A 19,455-nucleotide genomic window follows, 5' to 3' on the forward strand; every position below is an offset into this window, starting at 1 on the left:
ATAAACTATTCTCTGATGCCTCTACCCTGTTACAATCTTTGCAGGAGAGTGCCACTGCCACAAAGACTACGTTGGAACCAATTGTTCAACAGTTGGCCACGTTTTTCTCTACAGAGTTGAAGTCCTTTGCCACACTTCGTCAATCTATGACAGACGACAACTCTGCCCTTCGTGCCTCTATCGACGAGCGCCTCTCTAAACTCCAAGAGGATCTGGCCGCTGAAAACTTGTTGATGGACGCTCTAGCAAGGAAGACCACTGCCCTAAAGGTCAAGAGTGCTCAACTTTCAAATTCTCAACAGCAAATTGACACTCTTCGATCCGAACGGGAGGTAATCAGGACGTGTGTTTCGGATGTACACTCAGCTATATCCAACATCCTTGAAGCGCACGATCCGATTCTGAACCATTCTGTTAGGCGTACCCTTGCAGAGAAACTCGCTCCTGCCCTGGATCTGCTAACTAAAATTGAAGGGCTACCCAGTTTCGTGTCCACTCCAAAACAAGGGGGAGAAAAGGAGTCCGGATCGCAACCACCTCATTCCTCAAAGGCAACTCACACAACCGAACCTCCTCCTACAGGACAAGCCTCTGGTTCGGGTGTGAAGGACAAAGGCAAGAAACTTGCTGAGGATGAAGAGGAAGATGATCAAGAAACCATTGCCGACTTGCTGAAACGCAAAAGTCGACGCAATGCTGAAGACGATAATGTTCGTGTGGCGAGAGAAGCTGAAGAAGCTGAGCGCAAACAGAAAGAAGCCCACGACCTTCTCAAGAGTTTGAAGACTCTTTTCCCTGCTTGGACTCTCGAGAGGATGATAAAGGAGGCAATCGATACTCCGAGTATCTTATGGCTTGAACCGGTAATCTCCTTTGACTGCTACAACTCCGTCGACTCTCAGTTCGACATGCCCTTAACCCGAAAGGCGTTCATCTTTCACGCCTTCGCCAACGTTGCTGAGTTCCCTCATCCTCATCTGGAGGTTGATCGGGAATTGATTGAGTTCTATCTGAAGGCCGCTCAACCCCAGTACCAAACCTGGAGCGCTCAGAAGATCATCAACGTTCGGGTTCTGAAGCCATATACTGAAGGGAGATTTATCAACGTTCGGTTCAAAGTGCTTAGAGGGTCTACAAAAACCGAACATGCCATCTCTTTAGCAGATCTACCGAACCTCAACCCCCATGACTGGATCGTTCTGCACAACATCCTTCTGACTAATGAAGCTGAATATTGTCCAATCATTCACCATCTCAAGAGGATGTTTGTGTGCTATATCATGGAGGTCGCCCTGATGGATCAGGAGATTGCAAATGTCTTCAAGAAGAAACCAAAGATCTCTCCTGTTGGCTCGGCCAGTGATCTAAACCAGATGAAGATGGGAAAAATTGACCCGAGGTGAAACTCCGTCATGTTCACTAGGAGTGAAGGATAGAAATGTCTCTTTGCCTTAGCTGATAAACATCTTTATACCACTGCTTGTCTAGAGCACGTGCTGGGGATCATCCACAGATGCAAAGAAAATACAGCGAATGATATCAAATATTTTGACGATATGATACAATGGTACATCCGATTCAGACAGACAATCCTCGCGCTTATCTCTCGTCTGTTTGAGACTGTAAAGAAGAAGGTTCCTGCTGCTGCTAGCCCAAGTAAGAAGACAAAGTGATCTCGCTCCAATTTGACGCAAAGGGGGAGATTGTTGGGTAGCGTAGCGTAGCATTTATGATGTGTTGCGTCTATTGGGCTCAGTTAATGGTCCATGTTTTGTACTCCGGTTTGGGCCTATCCAACCGTGAGCTGATAGGGTTTAGTATATAATAATGTGCTTGCATGCATATTAGAAAAACGATTGATAGCAATTACGATAGCTTTACAGATTTTCTTCATCGTTCTTGTAAACCCTAAATCCTCTACAGTAGAAGTTCTTTATCGAGCTTTGCTGAGGATTGTTGATTAATCATTCGACATTCTTCGATCCATACTTGAGTTGTTTACTGTTTTCGTATTCTTTATTTTACCTGTTATAAGATCTAATCGATATTCAAGTTAGTTATAACTTATCAGTGTCAACATGATAGGTTGTAAACCTCAAGTCGTGTGCTAGTGATGATCGATAAGGTTTATTCTTGATTAGTTCTTGAAACTTTTCGAGATCATTAAGACTCCCACTGACTCCTTGACATATAAGATTCTTTTCTCAATGAACATTTCTTGAAAAACGAATATTCAAGAGTTAGTTTAGCTTTTATCAAGACAAAACACTTCATAAAATTGGTCCTAGTTGGTATTTGTCTTAACCAAGACATCACAACTTTCCACATTTGATGAATGTTATCAACCTTCTTAATACTTGTCACTTAATGTCACAATCTTAACTCTAAGATTTGGTTTTGGAACTAATTATGATTGACTTCTTGATTTAACCATTTCTTCAATTCTCGATTCCTCTTCGTAGACATACAATTGCACAAAGACTCACTTAGACGATCAATTGAGATATGGTTCTTAATCATTAAGATCTATCATAAAACATAATAAAAGGTATTCTCCCTTCTTCTTAGAATAGAGAAACTTTTATCCTACTGACTACTTGATTCTTCTTATTCGTTCTGCTATTGATTTAAACTCTTTCAATCAACTAAGAATTACACTTAATCTCATAAGTGTAATCATATTTACTTAACCTTAGTAAATCATGACGAATATCTTTGTTACTGTTGTGGTGGACTTGATCAACACATAACCTTGTGTACTCGATCTCCTAGTCCTTCACCTGACACTTTGTCAACGAATTAGTCTAATTTTCAAATATAAACTTCTCATTCATCATGCAATACTTGTTGTATGATTCCAAGTCTCTATCCAATTGAAACTTGGGCGATGATGTAACATCTGGATTCCCAGGTATATTATTTTATTTAATTATTTTGGAGTTTGTGGAGGAACTCAGCGAGTTGGATCCAAGACTCGCCGAGTATGGTCGCGGATGTTCATCCTAGTTCACGTCCGGACTCGACGAGTCCATTCATGGACTCGGCGAGTCCATGATGTTTAATGAAACCCTAATCCCCCGGGTTTGGAGCCTATTTAAGGGCACTTATAGCCTCCCATTGCGGCTACCAGTCCCTTGAGAGAACCCTAAGTGAGCCAAATCGTTGTGATGAAGAAGAAGTCACTTTGGATCCTTGTACGTTTGGTTTAGCAAGAAGAAGGTGACCAAGAGCAAAGAGGAGGTGCGATTCTAGCAGTTCCAGAGTTTAGAGACTTCATTTTGAGGTAATAGTTGAAACCTCCTTCAGTTTTGGTGTTGATCATTAGAGATAAGGTTTTCTAACCCCTTTGGAGAGTGATTATGTGGATCAAATGGTCCCTCTTCGAGTTTGTGCCTTGGATCTGGACTCAAAGAGGTCTAGAGACCTTAACCCTTGGAGCTTTATGGATCAGTTTGGGGTTATTGGACTTAGGTTGCCATTTTTGGGAGTAAATCTCCTTTTGATGCCTTGTTGTTGATATATAAGCATCAAGATTCGGAATTTACGCGAAATTCATGCTTGGGGAGGCCATATCTATGGTTTAGGGACACAGATCTGACCTCAGGCGGTCAGTAGAGTTTGTGCATGGCATGAACTCGCTGAGTTGTTCTTGAGACTCGGCGAGTAGAGCTAGGGTTCACGTAAATTACTCAGTGAGTTGACTTGCCGAGTTGGGGGATGACTTAGTGAGTCAGAAGGGGGTTAGAGGACTGGAGTTCAAGGCGGTACCCGCCGAGTTGATCTTGAGACTCGGCGAGTTGAGTTGGGGTGGCCCCACGATTCATGTCTGGTATGACTCGTCGAGCATAGGGAGGGACTCGACGTGTCAAGCGGGACAAAGAGTTAGTAGACATGTGTGAACTCGCCGAGTCACTAGAGTGCACTCGGTGAGTAGGGTCAAAGTGTGACCGTTGACTTTTGTTGACTTTTAGGGTTTGGTCAACAATGGAGTCCTTGTGTCAAGAGGGGGGTAAAATAGTCTTTTACCCTTCTGAGGGAGCCAATGGAAGGTTGAGTCTAGCCTCGAGAGTATATTTATGAGAGTATTTACTTTATCTGAATAGGAGGAGGCTACGCAATATTTCTACCGAGTCAGAGATTTATCGAGACGCCTGAGGTGAGTCTTCTCACTATACTTTACCTAGAGTGGTAATAGGGTTATGTGTCAGTATATTCTATAGCTATGTGCCAGTGTATTTGCATGCTATGTATGTATGATAATTGTTGTGATATGTGATATGCATGATTCAGAGTTACAGAGTTAGGACCGGTGGGTCCATAGAGTTAGGACCTTTTGGTCCCCAGAGCTAGGGCCAGAGGGCCCACAGAGAGTTGGGACTAGAGGGTCCCATTGAGACACACTGACCATAGGGTCAAACAGAGTTATAGCCTCTAGTGGCTGAAATGTCTTAGAGTGGTATTATAGGGAACTCACTAAGCTTATGCTTACAGTGTTACGTGTTATGTGTTTCAGGTACCAGTGATGACCGCGGGAAGGCGCCGGCTTGATTCGTACACACACATGGGATTTTATGTATTTCGATCTCAAGGGATGTTTTGTGAAACAAAGATATGATACTATGACATTTTATTAATGAATGTGTTTGGAAAAATGTGTTTGAAAATGCGAAAAATTGTTTTAATTTTTACGGTGTTACAAGTTGGTATCAGAGCCTTGGTTTGAGGGATTCGGGTGCACCTTCGGGCGTATCTGAACTGAAACAGAGGATTTGAGGAAAATTTCGATAATAAAATAGTTTTCAAAAGAAGAACTTTCGAGGCAAAACAGAGCAGAGTCGTGTGTACGAACAGCCAGCGCCCGAACGGTGATTTCCCAAAATACCATTACAATAAGTGTTATGCGATATGATATGATATGTTATATGATGAGCTATATTATGCATGCTAGAGTAGACTAGGTATTCTTGTTAGGACTAGAGTGGCCTGATATATGATGCCTGAGTCTAGGAGTATTGTTGCTAGGGATACTTCAGAGTGTTTAGGTAGCAACGAAGAGGTTATGAGAGATCTGCTAGCGAGTATCATATGATTAGAGAGAGTAGAGTACTTGGGATTTGGGACTCTGGGAGGAGGACTTGGGTTGAATGCTGATGCGGTATGGACGGTAGTATTGGGCCCATACTACTGAAGACACCAGGTCAGTGCATAGTCCAAGTAAGAATCCTTGGAGTACCAAGGGACAAGTAGGGTGGAGTATTCGAGTGTGAGTATACTCGAGCGAGTCCCTGATATATATTCTTGTGTTGTATTTCAGAGAGAGGGAGATCATAGTTGGGACACGCCACACACCAGGGAGCAGCGGTACGAGTGACGTGGAGATCCGTAGGATCATTCATGAGGAGGTGGTTGCGGCCATCATGGCAGAGATACCAGAGATGTTCGGTTCTATCAAGACCACGCTGATAGAGACATTTGATGAGAAATACACTGCTCTTTCTGAGGCTGTTGTTGCTGCGGCCACTGCAACTATAGCTGCGACTAGGCCGCAGGGTGGTGATGCGTTGCTGTTCTGAGAGTTTAGCAACACAAAACCACCGGAGTTTGACAGGACCCAGGACTCGATTACGGTGATGAGGTGGATTTCATACATAGAGGGGTGTTTCTTTACTTACTCATCTCCAGAGCATTTGAGAGTTAGGTTCGCGCTGAACCAGCTTCGCTTGGGAGCGAAGGATTGGTGGAAGTTTGTGACGGCACACTATATGCCTGCTGAGCTTGCTGCAGTGACTCGGGAGAGGTTCACTGCTATGTTCCGAGATGAGTACGTTCCCCAGGTGGAGAGGGAGCGTTTGGCCTCGGAGTTGCTGACCCTCAAGCAGGGTACTGAGTCTGTTACAGTGATTACGAGGATGTTTCATGAGCGGGCGATGTTCTGCCCAGAGCACGTGTCCTCCGAGTAGGCACATATGAGCCGATATCTGAGCATTTTGAGGAGGGATATACGAGAGTTCGTGGCGATCTCGACGTACCGGACATTTTCCGAGCTTTAGGAAAATGCCTGAAAGAGGGAGATAGAGCTGGAGACCCAGGTTAGGTAAGAGGCTGAGTCTCAGTGGAGGGATCGGCGACCGGTACAGTCTCGGCCGGCAGCCAAGCGGGCCAAGCCTGCTGATTCGAGATCAGGGAGCCAGAGGGGCTGCACTTGTGGCAAGTGCGACAAGAGTCACGACGGGGTGTGCAGAGCAGGGTCTTGCTACAAATGTGGCAAGGAGGGCAATATGGCCAAGGATTTCCCCAAGGGGTTTGCAGTATGTTTTCACTACAACCAGACCGGACACTGGAAGGCAGAGTGTCCGCAACTGCGGGGATCAGCACAGGGAGCATCTCAGGGATCTGCCCCTGCTGCTATCAGAGCTACTGAGACCTGGCCAGTGAAGGTCGAGGCACTAAAGGCACAAGGGAGAGCCTTTCAGTTGACCACGGAGGAGGTCCGCGCAGTGCCCGATGTCGTGGTTGGTATGTATTCTTTCATGTATTTATTTTGATGTTGAGATATTGTGCTTATATTATGTTATGCATAGGTACTTTTCTTATGAGTTCTGTACCTGCCTTGGTGTTATTTGACTCGGGTGCGAGTCGGTCTTTTGTATCTTTGGCTTTTAGTTAGCACATCAGTATTAGTCGTGAGGCGTTGAGTTGACCTCTGAGAGTTTCCATAGCCGACGAGAGGGCGGTATATGCCACAGAGGTGATCCGGGGGTGTGTACTCGAGATTTTCGGTGTTAAGTTCCCGATTGATTTAGTTCCTATTGCGATGGGAGATGTCTGTGTCATCGTGGGCATGGACTGGTTGAGCAGATTCGGAGCGGTTATCGACTGCGAGCGACAGCTGGTGACCATACGAGACCCTAGTGGGGGAGTTCTTACGGTATACAGAGAGGGTACACGTTCTGGGTCAGCATTTTGTTCGGCTGCTAGGGCGAGACAGTGTCTACAGCAGGGCTGTAGGGGATTTGTAGCATATCTTATGGATATGAGGGTTGATTCAGAGAGACCGAGGTCAGTTGATGAGGTTCCGATAGTGCGTGAGTTCCCAGACGTATTTCCGGAAGAGTTGTCGGGAGTGCCTCCCGTGAGGAAGGTGGAGTTCAGTATCGATTTGGTTTCGGGTGCCGCGCCTATCGCCAAGGTGCCCTATCGCCTTGCACCTCCAGAGATGCAGGAGTTATCCTTGCAACTTCAGGAGTTGCTGGGGAAGGGGTTTATTCGGCCGAGCATCTCGTCGTGGGGAGCGCCTATCCTTTTTGTCAAGAAAAAGAATGGTTCACACTGGATGTGCATTGATTACCGGGAGTTGAACAGGCTGACGGTCAAGAACAGTTACCCGTTGCCGAGGATCGACGATTTGATCGATCATTTGAAGGGAGCATCTTGGTTCTCCAAGATCGATTTGAGGTCTGGGTATCATCAGGTAAGGGTGCGAGATGAGGACATCCAGAAGACAGCGTTCAGGACTCGTTATGGACATTACGAGTTTGTGGTGATGCCCTTCGGACTCACCAATGCACCGGCGGTGTTCATGGATCTCATGAACAGAGTGTGCAGGCTGATGTTGGATTGTTCGGTGATCGTATTCATCGATGACATTTTGGTGTATTCGAGATCCAGAGAGCAGCATGAGAAGCATTTGAGGGAGATCCTCGGAGTTCTGAGATCAGAGAGGCTTTATGCCAAATTCTCCAAGTGTGATTTCTGGTTGCGAGAGGTCCAGTTCCTAGGGCACCTCGTTATCCAGAAAGGGGTTTTCGTCGACCCAGCCAAGGTTAAGGCAGTGATGAGTTGGGAGGTGCCGAGGTCACCCACCGAGATCAGGAGTTTCTTAGGGCTGGCAGGCTATTACCGGAGATTTATCAGGGATTTCTACAAGATCGTCGTGCCACTCACCAGGTTGACCCGGAAGGGTGTTGCTTTTTCATGGGGCCCAGAGCAGCAGGCCTCCTTCGAGACACTTCGCCAGAGACTATGCGAAGCCCCGGTGTTAGCCCTTCCGGAGGGAGTGGATGACTTTGTGGTGTATAGTGATGCGTCGATCTCGGGATTGGGAGCGGTGCTGATGCAGAGAGGGCATGTGATAGCATACGTATCGAGGCAGCTGAAGCCTCATGAAACGAGGTATCCCACCCATAATCTAGAGTTGGGGGTAGTGGTGTTCGCCCTCAAGATCTGGCGTCACTATCCGTATGGGGTTCGGTGTACCATATACATGGACCACAAGAGCTTGAAGTACTTGATGGATCAGCCCAACCTGAATATGTGCCAGAGGAGATGGTTGGATGTGGTAAAAGATTACGACTACGAGATCCTGTACCACCCGGGTACGGCTAATGTTGTAGCCGATGCACTGAGCCGAAGGGCGGAGAGTGCCCCAATGCGAGATGTTTGTTTGAGATTGACCGTGATGGCTCCGGTGTTGGACACCATTCGTGGGGCCCAGGCTGAGGCCGTGAGATCAGAAAACCAGAAGAGAGAGCGAATTGTCGGGTTGGTATCGGAATTCATTACCAATATCCGGGGGGCTTATGACATTCCAGGTTCGAATCTGGGTACCGTTTGTGGGCGAGACGCATACCATTTTGATGGAAGAAGCTCATCGTTTGAAGTTCTCGATCCATCGTGGGGCCACTAAGATGTATTTAGACCTGAAGAGGGAGTATTGGTGGCCCTGTATGAAGAGGGATGTCGCGTGGTTTGTTGAGAGGTGCTTAACCTGTCGTAGGGTTAAGGCCGAGCACCGGAGACCGCATGGTAAGTTGCAGCGGTTGGAGGTTCCTGAGTGGAAGTGGGAACAGATTACCATGGATTTTATCACCAAATTGCCAAGGATTGCTAGGGGAGTTGATGCAATTTGGGTGATTGTGGACAGATTGACAAAGAGCGCCCACTTCCTTGCTTTCAGTGAGGGCTCTTCTGCAGAGAAGTTGGCAGAGATGTACGTGAGCAAAGTGGTATCACGGCATGGAATGCCGATCTCGATTGTCTCAGACCGAGATGTGCGTTTCACTTCCAGATTCTGGAAGAAATTTCATGAGGAATTAGGTACTAGGCTGCATTTTAGTACCGCATACCACCCCTAGACTGACGGACAGAGCGAGCGGACGATTCAGACGCTTGAGGATATGCTCCGGGAATGTGTGTTGGATTTCAATGGGAGTTGGGACACGTATTTGCCCTTGGCAGAGTTTTCTTACAACAACAGCCATCATTCGAGCATTGGTATGCCACCTTTTGAGATGTTGTATGGAAGAAAGTGTCGGACCCCCATTTGCTGGAGAGAAGTCGGGCAACGTGTGATGGGTAGTACAGATATTGTGCTTCAGATGACTGAGCAGATACAGCAGGTCAGGCAGAGGTTATTGACCGCTCAGAGTCGTCAGAAGAGTTATGCGGACAGGCGTCGGTCCGAGCTCGAGTTCCAGGTCGGCGATTTTGTACTCCTGAAGATCTCTCCTTGGAAAGGAGTGATCCGATTCAGGAAGAGGGGCAAGTTGAGGCCCCGATATATCGGTCCTTTTCAGGTGATCGCGAGGGTAGGCAGGGTAGCCTACCGGTTGGAGCTACCTACAAAGCTGGGTCAGATTCATGACACTTTCCATGTGTCGCAATTGCGAAAGTGTATAGCCGATGAGTCGGCAGTGGTGCCGTTAGAGGATATTCAGGTGGATGTGGGCCTGAACTATGTTGAGAGACCGGTGTCGATTCAGGATTGAAAGAACAAGGTTTTGAGGAACAAGGAAGTGCCTCTGGTGTAGGTCCAGTGGCAGCACCAGAAAGGGTCAGAGCTTACTTGGGATCCGGAGCGTGAGATGCGTGAGCAGCATCCGGAGTTGTTTCCAGAGTGAAACTTCGAGGGCGAAGTCTGATTCTAGTGGGGAGAATTGTAACATCCGGATTCCCAAGTATATTATTTTATTTAATTATTTTGGAGTTTGTGGAGGAACTCGGTGAGTTGGAGCCAAGACTCGCCGAGTATGGTCGCGGATGTTCATCCTGGTTCACGTCCGGACTCGGCGAGTCCATGCTGTTTATGTAACACCGTAAATTTCAAAACAATTTTTCGCGTTTTATGAAAACATATTTCATTTAATATTCATAAAAACATCAATGCTTGAAACTCAATCCATGCCATACAAAAATCCCAAGATCTCATAACATAAAAATCCCGTGTGTGTGTACTGATCAAGCCGGCGCCTTCCCACGGTTATCACAAGTACCTGAAACAAATAACACCAAACACTATAAGCACAAAGCTTAGTGAGTTCCCCAAAATACCACACATACCACATATTAGCCACTCGAGGCTATAACTCTGTGGGTCCGTGGACCCTACTCTATGAACGCTCTGGTTCTATCTCTGTGAACCTTCCAGTTCCAACTCTTTAAACATGCACAACATAAATCACATAGAAATAATGCAGTACAACACATAACATACATATAGAATACAAACACTCTGTCACATAACTCTGATTACCTACTCAAGGTAAAGTATAGTGAGAAGACTCACCTCGCGTATCTCGATAAATCGCAAATCCCGGAAATCACTCGCGCTCGATCCCCCGAGCTATAATCCTCCTATAACACAATATATCTCTAATTAACACTTTCACAACTAAGGTTAACTAACCCTATCAAGTCAACACTAGTCAACTCTGGTCAATGGTCAACGGTCAACATTGACCGGACTCGGCGAGTGCACTAGAGCGACTCGGTGAGTCTATACGTGTTCACTGACTCCCTCGGATCCTCTCTTGACACATTGAGTACTTCCCTAACTCGACGAGTTCCACCTAGCATGAATCGTGGGGCCACCACAACTCAACTCGCCGAGTCTCAAGAACAACTCGGCGAGTTCCGGCTTGACTCAGCCCCCTATTGACTCTCCCTGACTCATTGGGTCATCCCCCAACCCGGCGAGCCTACTCGCTGAACAATTTACGTGAAACCCCAACCCTACTCGCCGAGTCTCAAGAACAACTCGGCGAGTTCATGCCATGCACGAATTCTATTGACCTTCTGAGGTCAGATTTGCTTCCCCAAACCATAGATCTGGCCTTCCCAAGCATGAATGTCACGTAAAGTTCGAAACTTGATGCTTGTATAATCCCCACAAGGCATCAAAAGGAGATTTGGTCCAAAAAATGACAACCTAGGTCCAATAACTCCATAATAACCCAAAAAGCTCCAAGGGTTAGGGTCTGTGGACCTCTTTGAGTCCAGATCCAAGGCACAAACTCAAAGAGGGACCATTTGCTTCACATAATCACTCTCCAAAGGGGTTAGAAAACCCTAACTCTAAAGATCAACCCTAAAACTGAAGGAGGTTCGAACTACTACCTCAAAATGAAGCCTCTGGACTCTGGATCTGCTGGAATCTCACCTCCTCCTTGCTCTTGCCACCTTCTTCTTGCTAAACAATGAATACAAAGGCCCAAAAGTGACTTCCTCTCTCCCAAAACGATTTAACTCTCTTAGGGTTCTCTCAAGGGACTGGTAGCCACAATGGGAGGCTATAAGTGCCCTTAAATAGGCTCCAACCTCGGGGAATTAGGGTTTCATTAAACAGCGTGGACTCGCCAAGTCCACTTTTGGACTCGTCGAGTCCATACGCGAACCCGTGCCCATAGCCGCGATCATACTCGGCGAGTTTGAGCTCCAACTCGCTGAGTCTCCTCACAAATCACCAAAATTATAAGAATGAATAATACTTGGGAATCCGGGCTGTTACAATTCTCCCCTACTAGAACTAGACTTCGCCCTCGAAGTCTCGCTCTGCAAATAACTCCGGATGCTGCTCACGCATCTCACGCTCCGGCTCCCAAGTCATCTCGGACCCCTTCCGATGCTGCCACTGAACCAAAACCAAGGGTACCTCCTTCTTCCTCAGAACCTTGATTTTCCGATCTCTGATTGCCACTGGTCTCTCAGCATAATTCAGGCTTGCATCCACCTGAATATCCTCTAATGGAACCACTGCCGACTCATCGGCTATACACTTCCATAATTGCGACACGTGGAAAGTGTCGTGAATCTGCCCCAACTCTGTTGACAATTCCAAACGATAGGCTACCCTGCCTACCCTCGCGATCACCCGGAATGGACCAATATATCGGGGCCCCAACTTGCCCCTCTTCCTAAATCGAATCACTCCTTTCCAAGGAGAGACCTTCACGAGCACAAAGTCGCCGACCTGAAACTCAAGCTCGGACCGGAGTCTGTCCGCAAAACCCTTCTGACGACTCTGAGCGGTCAACAACCTCTGTCTGACCTGCTGGATCTGCTCTGTCGTCTGAAGCACGAGCTGTGTACTGCCCATCACATGCTGTCCGACCTCTCCCCAGCAAATGGGGGTCTGACACCTCCTCCCATACAACAGCTCAAAGGGCGGCATACCAATGCTCGAATGTTGGCTGTTGTTGTAGGAAAACTCTGCCAAGGGCAAGTACGTATCCCAACTCCCCCCGAAATCCAACACACATGCCCGGAGCATGTCCTCGAGTGTCTGAATCGTCCGCTCACTCTGTCCGTCTGTCTTGGGGTGATATGCGGTACTAAAATGCAGCCTAGTACCCAACTCCACATGAAACTTCTTCCAGAATCTGGAAGTGAATCGTACATCCCGGTCTGAGACAATTGAGATCGGCACCCCATGCCGAGATACCACTTCCCTCACGTACATCTCTGCTAACTTCTCTGCGGAGGAGCTCTCACTAATAGCAAGGAAGTGGGCGCTCTTCGTCAACCTATCCAAAATCACCCAAATTGCATCGACTCCCCTAGCAGTCCTTGGCAATTTGGTGATAAAATCCATGGTGATCTGTTCCCACTTCCATTCGGGAACCTCCAACGGCTGCAACTTACCATGCGGTCTCTGGTGCTCGGCCTTAACCCTATGGCAGGTTAAGCACCTCTCAACAAACCACGCAACATCCCTCTTCATACAGGGCCACCAATACTCCCTCCTCAGATCTAAATACATCTTAGTGGCCCTAGGATGGATCGAGAATTTCGACCGATGAGCCTCTTCCATCAAAATGGTACGCGCCCCACCCACAAACGTTACCTATATACGCCCCTGAAAAGTCATAAGCCCCCGACCATCGGTAACGAACTCCGATACCAACCCAACAACTCGCTCTCTCTTCTGGTTCTCCGATCTCATGGCCTCAGCCTGTGCTCTACGAATGGTGTCCAACACCGGAGCCATCACGGTCAATCGTAGACATACACCTCGCAATAGGGCACTCTCCGCCCTGCGACTCAGGGCGTCGGCTACCACATTAGCCTTGCCTGGATGGTACAGAATCTCACAATCATAATCTTTGACCACATCCAACCACCTCCTCTGCTGCATATTTAGGTTGGGCTGATCCATCAAATACTTCAGGCTCTTATGGTCCGTGTATATCGTACACCGAACCCCATACAGATAGTGACGCCAAATCTTGAGGGCGAACACCACTGCCCCCAACTCTAGATCATGGGTGGGATACCTCGTCTCATGAGGTTTCAGCTGCCTCTATGCGTATGTTATCACATGCCCTCTCTGCATCAGCACTGCTCCCAACCCCAAGATCGATGCATCACAGTATACCACAAAGTCCTCCATCCCCTCCGGGAGGGCTAACACCGGGGCTTCGCATAACCTTTGGCGAAGTGTCTCAAAGGAGGCCTACTGCTTGGGGCCCCATGAAAAAGCGACACCCTTCCGGGTCAACCTGGTGAGTGGCACTGCGATTTTAGAGAAATCCTTGATAAATCTCCGATAATAACCTGCCAACCCTAGGAAACTCCTAATCTCGGAGGGTGACCTCGGCACCTCCCAACTCATCACCGCCTCAACTTTTGCCGGGTCGACCAATATCCCTTCCTGGTTAACGAGATGACCCAGGAACTGGACCTCTCGCAACCAGAAATCACACTTGGAGAATTTGGCATAAAGCCTCTCCGATCTCAGAACTCCGAGGATCTTCCTTAAATACTCCTCATGCTGCTCTCTAGATTTCGAATATACCAAAATGTCTTCGATGAATACAATCAGCGACCGATCCAGCATCGTCCTGCACACTCGGTTCATGAGATCCATGAACACTGCCAGGGCATTGGTGAGTCCAAAAGGCATCACCACAAACTCGTAATGCCCATAACGCGTCCTGAACGTTGTCTTCTGGACGTCCTCATCTCGCACCATCACCTGATGATATCCAGACCTCAAATCGATCTTGGAGAACCAAGATGCTCCCTGTAACTGATCGAACAAATCGTCGATCCTCGGCAACGGGTAACGGTTCTTGACCGTCAGCTTGTTCAACTCTCGGTAATCAATGCACATCCGGTGTGAACCATCCTTTTTCTTGACAAACAGGATAGGCGCTCCCCACGGCGAGCTGCTCGGCCGAATAAACCCCTTTCCCAGCAGCTCCTGAAGCTGCGAGGATAACTCTTGTGTCTCTGGAGGTGCAAGACGATAAGGCACCTTAGCGATAGGCGCGGCCCCCGGAACCAAATCGATACTGAACTCTACTTGCCTCACAGGAGGCACACCCGGCAACTCCCCTAGAAATACATCCGGGAACTCACGCACTATCGGAACCTCCTCAACTGACCTCGGCCTCTCGGAATCCACTCGCGTATCCATCACATACGCCACAAAACCCTTACAGCCCTGCTGAAGACACTGCCTCACCCTAGCGGCCGAACAAAACGCTGACCCAGAACTTGTGCCCTCGCCGTACACCGTAAGGACTCCCCCACTAGGGTCTCGTATGGTCACCAGCTGTCTCTCGCAGTCGATAACCGCACCGAATCTGCTCAACCAGTCCATGCCCACAATAACACATACATCACCCGTCGCAATAGGAATCAAATCAATCGGGAACTCAACACCGAAAATCTCGAACACGCACCCCCGGAGAACCTTCGTGGCATATATCACCCTCTCGTCAGCTATGGAAACTCTCAGAGGCCGACTCAATGCCTCACGACTAACACTGATATGCTGACTAAAATCCAAAGATACAAAAGATCGACTCGCACCCGAGTCAAATAACACCAAGGCAGGTACAGAATTCACAAGAAAAGTACCTACGTATAACATAATATAAGCATAAAATCTCAACATCAAAATAAATACACGAAAGAATACATACCAACCACGACATCGGGAGCTGCGCGGACCTCCTCCGCGGTCAACTGAAAAGCTCTCCCTCATGCCCTCGGCGCCTCGGCCTTCACTGGCCGACTCTCGATAGCTCTGATCGCGGCAGGGGCAGATCCTTGAGGTGCTCCCTGAGCTGATCCCCGCAACTGCAGACACTCCGCCTTCCGGTGTCCGGTCTGGTTGCAGTGAAAACACACTGCAAACCCCTTGGGGCAGTCCTTGGCCATATGCCCCTCCTTGCCACTCTTGTAGCAAGATCCAACTCTACATACTCCATCATGACCCTTGCCACACTTTCCACATGTGCAGCCCTTCTGGCTCCCCGCTTTGGGATGAGCGGGCTTGGCCCGCTTGGCTGCCGGCTGGGACTGTGTCGGTCGCTGATCCCTCCCCTGAGACCCCGCCTCCTCCCTGGCCTGAGTCTCTAGCTCAATCTCCCTCTGCCGGGCATTTTCCTGAAGCTCGGCAAATGTCCGGTACGATGAGTTCGCCACGAACACCCGAATGTCTCGCCTCAAAATACTCAAATATCGGCTCATACGTGCCTGCTCAGTGGACACGTGCTCAGGGCAGAACATCGCCCTCTCGTGGAACATCCTGGTAATCATTGTAATAAACTCAGTACCCTGCTTGAGGGTCAGAAACTCCTGGGCCAAACGCTCCCTCTCCACTTGGGGAATGTACTCATCTCGGTGTTGGATATAGTGTCTAAGCCCATAACTATATTTGGTATGTACTTGACCCGACCCGGCATGGTCCATTTGGGTTGCACTTCACCCGAACAATTTATGGATAATATTTGAGAATAGTACAAGTTATGATTTATTAATATATTATAAGTTCTAATATATTAATATAAGATCATATTATTTAATTAGTAGTGATCTATAATTAATCTAGGATTAATTTAGTGATCAAAGATATTACTAATTAAATATGGGCTTCTATATTTATATTGTGTGGGCTAATGCTTATTTAGAATGGGCTAGGCTTGGATGGAAAAGTCCATGGATACTCCATGGAGCTTTGACCCATGGATCTCATGGAAATGAAGAGACATGGGTATTAGGGTTTACATGGATGTAACCCTAATCCACCACACTATATAAAGGAGGCTTTGGTTCTTGAAATCATACTAGTTGACACTTGTTGAGGCTCTAAAACTCCAAGCAATCAACTACAACTTCAAGGTAAGCATTTCTACTAGCTTTATTTGATTCATGTTCCCCATGCCATGCTAGTTAAGATATGAACCTTGGAAAAATAATTATTTGCATGTATCTTAGACAAACATAGATCCAAGGTTTATTAGGGTTGCATGTACACTTAGGAAGTGTTAGAATGCTCAAAAACCCTTCAGTGGTATCAGAGCCTAGGTTTATTTGTTTGATACTTGATGCAAAAAAAAAAAAAAAAAAAAAAAAAAAAAAAAAAAAAAAAAGTTGGAAAAGTCGAAAATAATTAAAAAAAAAAAAAAAAAAAAACGGAATTTCGGCTTTAGTTGCTGGAAATGAATTGGAAACATTACTCTAAACTGTTTTGGTACTTGAAAACTTGTTTTAGATGGAGTAATGTTTTTGCTAATTCATTTACAACAACTAGTTATCAAAATTACAAAGTTTTATGTGATTTTGATTCTTGAAAGTGTTCATATTCATATTCTTGTTCTTATGATGTTTAGATGATCATAGGAATTATTTGTAACCTATGTGGTAATTTAATTCTTGATCATAATGTGTTTTAATGGAGTCCATAACTTGTCCTCAAGTTATGGAAAACCAAAAGTCTCTTGGATTAAAAACCATTAAAAGAACATAAGAGTTAGAAAAATGAAGAGTCTTCATTTTATTACTCTATTAAACTCATAAGTTACAAGATATGAAAAGTTTTGAAAGTTTACAAAACTTGCCCTCAAGTTTTGGAACAAGTAAAGTTAAGTTAAAACTTTAGTTCCAACCCTTAGAATTTTAAAAAGTTAAAATTCAACCCTTATACTTATATTATTATGATTTAATAATTATATATATATATGTATAAGAACAAAGTCGTCTTACCGCTAGTACGCCTCATTCACGAAGCCGGTCTATAAGGTGGGTATAAGGTTGTTGCCTATAAAATGGTGACTTAATGGGTGTCCACTCTCACCCACCGCTTGCTTGACTGGTGGAGGGTCGTTAGCCGAACGGGTAAGACAAGGACTTATAAATTCTCATTCAAAGTATGATGAATATTATAAAGTAACTAAATGTTTTATTAAATTCCCAATCTTAGTTACTTTAGGAAAAATGTGAATAAGGTGCTAATCCATGAAATTACACTTTACACTTTGATTAAGTCGTTGGTGGAGCGTGTGTGGTTAACCGGCACACTAACTTGGACTTAACAAGGTAGGTAAAGGGTGACTTAAAGGTTTATTATAGTATCGGTGGAGCGTGTGTGGTTTACCGGCACATCGATTGAGTGATAAACCTTAAGGGTACCAAGTGATTTGCATGGTTACTTCACACCTCGTTTTGTGATCCTCGGCATCCCAGTCACAAAACTTGGAGGGCACACTTGAGATTGAAACATGCCTTTGAAAAGTTCATTGAATCTCAAAGAATCTAGGAATTTCTAAGAACCAATCAAAAACCTAATATTTAAACATTTCGGTTTTCGTGGTGGAAATTGGTGAATCGTCATTCACCTACCTTTCAAATATGGTATAGCTTAGATTACGGCATACCTCTTCTAAGTTATATTATATTGTGATTGGATCCTAGCCTTAATATTACATTTGGGTGTTTTATTAAGGACTCTCTTATATCTAAACTAATCTTGTTCTCTTCTTTTCAGATGTCTTCAAACAATGCTTCTGGCTCTAATCCTAATGGCTCCTTTACCCTTATGAACTTGTGTGGGAAAGTCACCTTTGATGGATCCAACTTCAATGAGTGGATCAGAAACATCAGGATGATTACCCGCTACGAGGACAAAGAATATGTCCTTGACAAGGAGCTTAAGGAGATTGATGAGACCACTGCAACTCCTCAGGAGATCGCTGACTTTCGGGCACATGAAAGGGATGCTACGAAAGTGGCTTGCATCATGATGGCCACGATGACAGCGGAACTCCAAAAGTCTTATGAGGATTTCTACCCTTATGAAATGCACCAAGATTTGATGGAAAGATACCATCAAAGTGCAAGACAAGAGAGGTATGAAATCATCTGCTCCATGATAACAACCATGATGAAGGACGGGGAATCCGTCACGAGCCACATGCAGAAAATGCAAAGGTATGTGGATCGTTTGCTGAAGCTTAATGTGAACTTCCCTGAGGATCTTGCAATAGATATCATTTTGCACTCCTTACCATCGTGCTATGATCAATTCCGCATGACATATCACATGAATAAGGAAGAGGTCACACTCAGCAAACTTCAGGGACTTCTCAAGACCGCAGAATCAGGTCTTAAGGGGAAGTCGGTTGCTATCACTCCTACTCCAAACTCAACTCCGGTTTTAGCAATTGGGAAAAATCGATGGAGGAAGAGAAAGAGGTCCTCGAAGGGTACCAAGGCTCGGACCCTTGATGGCTCTTCTTCAAGTGGAACCAAGAAAGGTTTCGTCACTCCTTCTTCTGACCCAAAAGAGGCTGAATGCTTCTATTGCCATGAAAAATCTCATTGGAAGCGGAACTGCCCAAAGTACCAGCAGGATGTGAAGGATGGGAAAGTCAAACCCAACCATGCAGGTACTTACACTATCATTTCTAATAACTCACCCCATTCTAAATCTTGGGTCCTTGATACCGGTTGTGGTATTCATATTTGTTGTGACTTGCAGGGACTAAGAAGAAGTGAGAATGTGGAGCAAGGAAGAATAAACTTGATCATGGGGAATAGGAAAGCTTTACCTGTTACCAAGATTGGAGTTTATACTTTATCGCTAAGTAGTGGGTTTAATTTAGATTTGAATAAATGTTGTTATTCGCCAGGAATGGCAAGAAATATTATTTCCTTTCATGCTTTGTACAAACAAGGGTTTACCTTTTCATTTAATAATGAAGTTGGTTCTATAGATGTTTTCTATAATAATGTTTTTTATTTTAAAGCATTACCTTGTGATGGTGTGTATGAAGCTGTATCTGTTATAGATAACTTAGGAAATAATGTTTTGTGTATTGATTCTACTAATAATAATAACTTGGATAAAGCATCATTATGGCATTGTCGTCTTGGACATATAAGCAAGAA

This window comes from Lactuca sativa, chromosome 3 (genome assembly GCF_002870075.4).
Source record: "Lactuca sativa cultivar Salinas chromosome 3, Lsat_Salinas_v11, whole genome shotgun sequence".
Classification (NCBI taxonomy): Eukaryota; Viridiplantae; Streptophyta; class Magnoliopsida; order Asterales; family Asteraceae; genus Lactuca; species Lactuca sativa.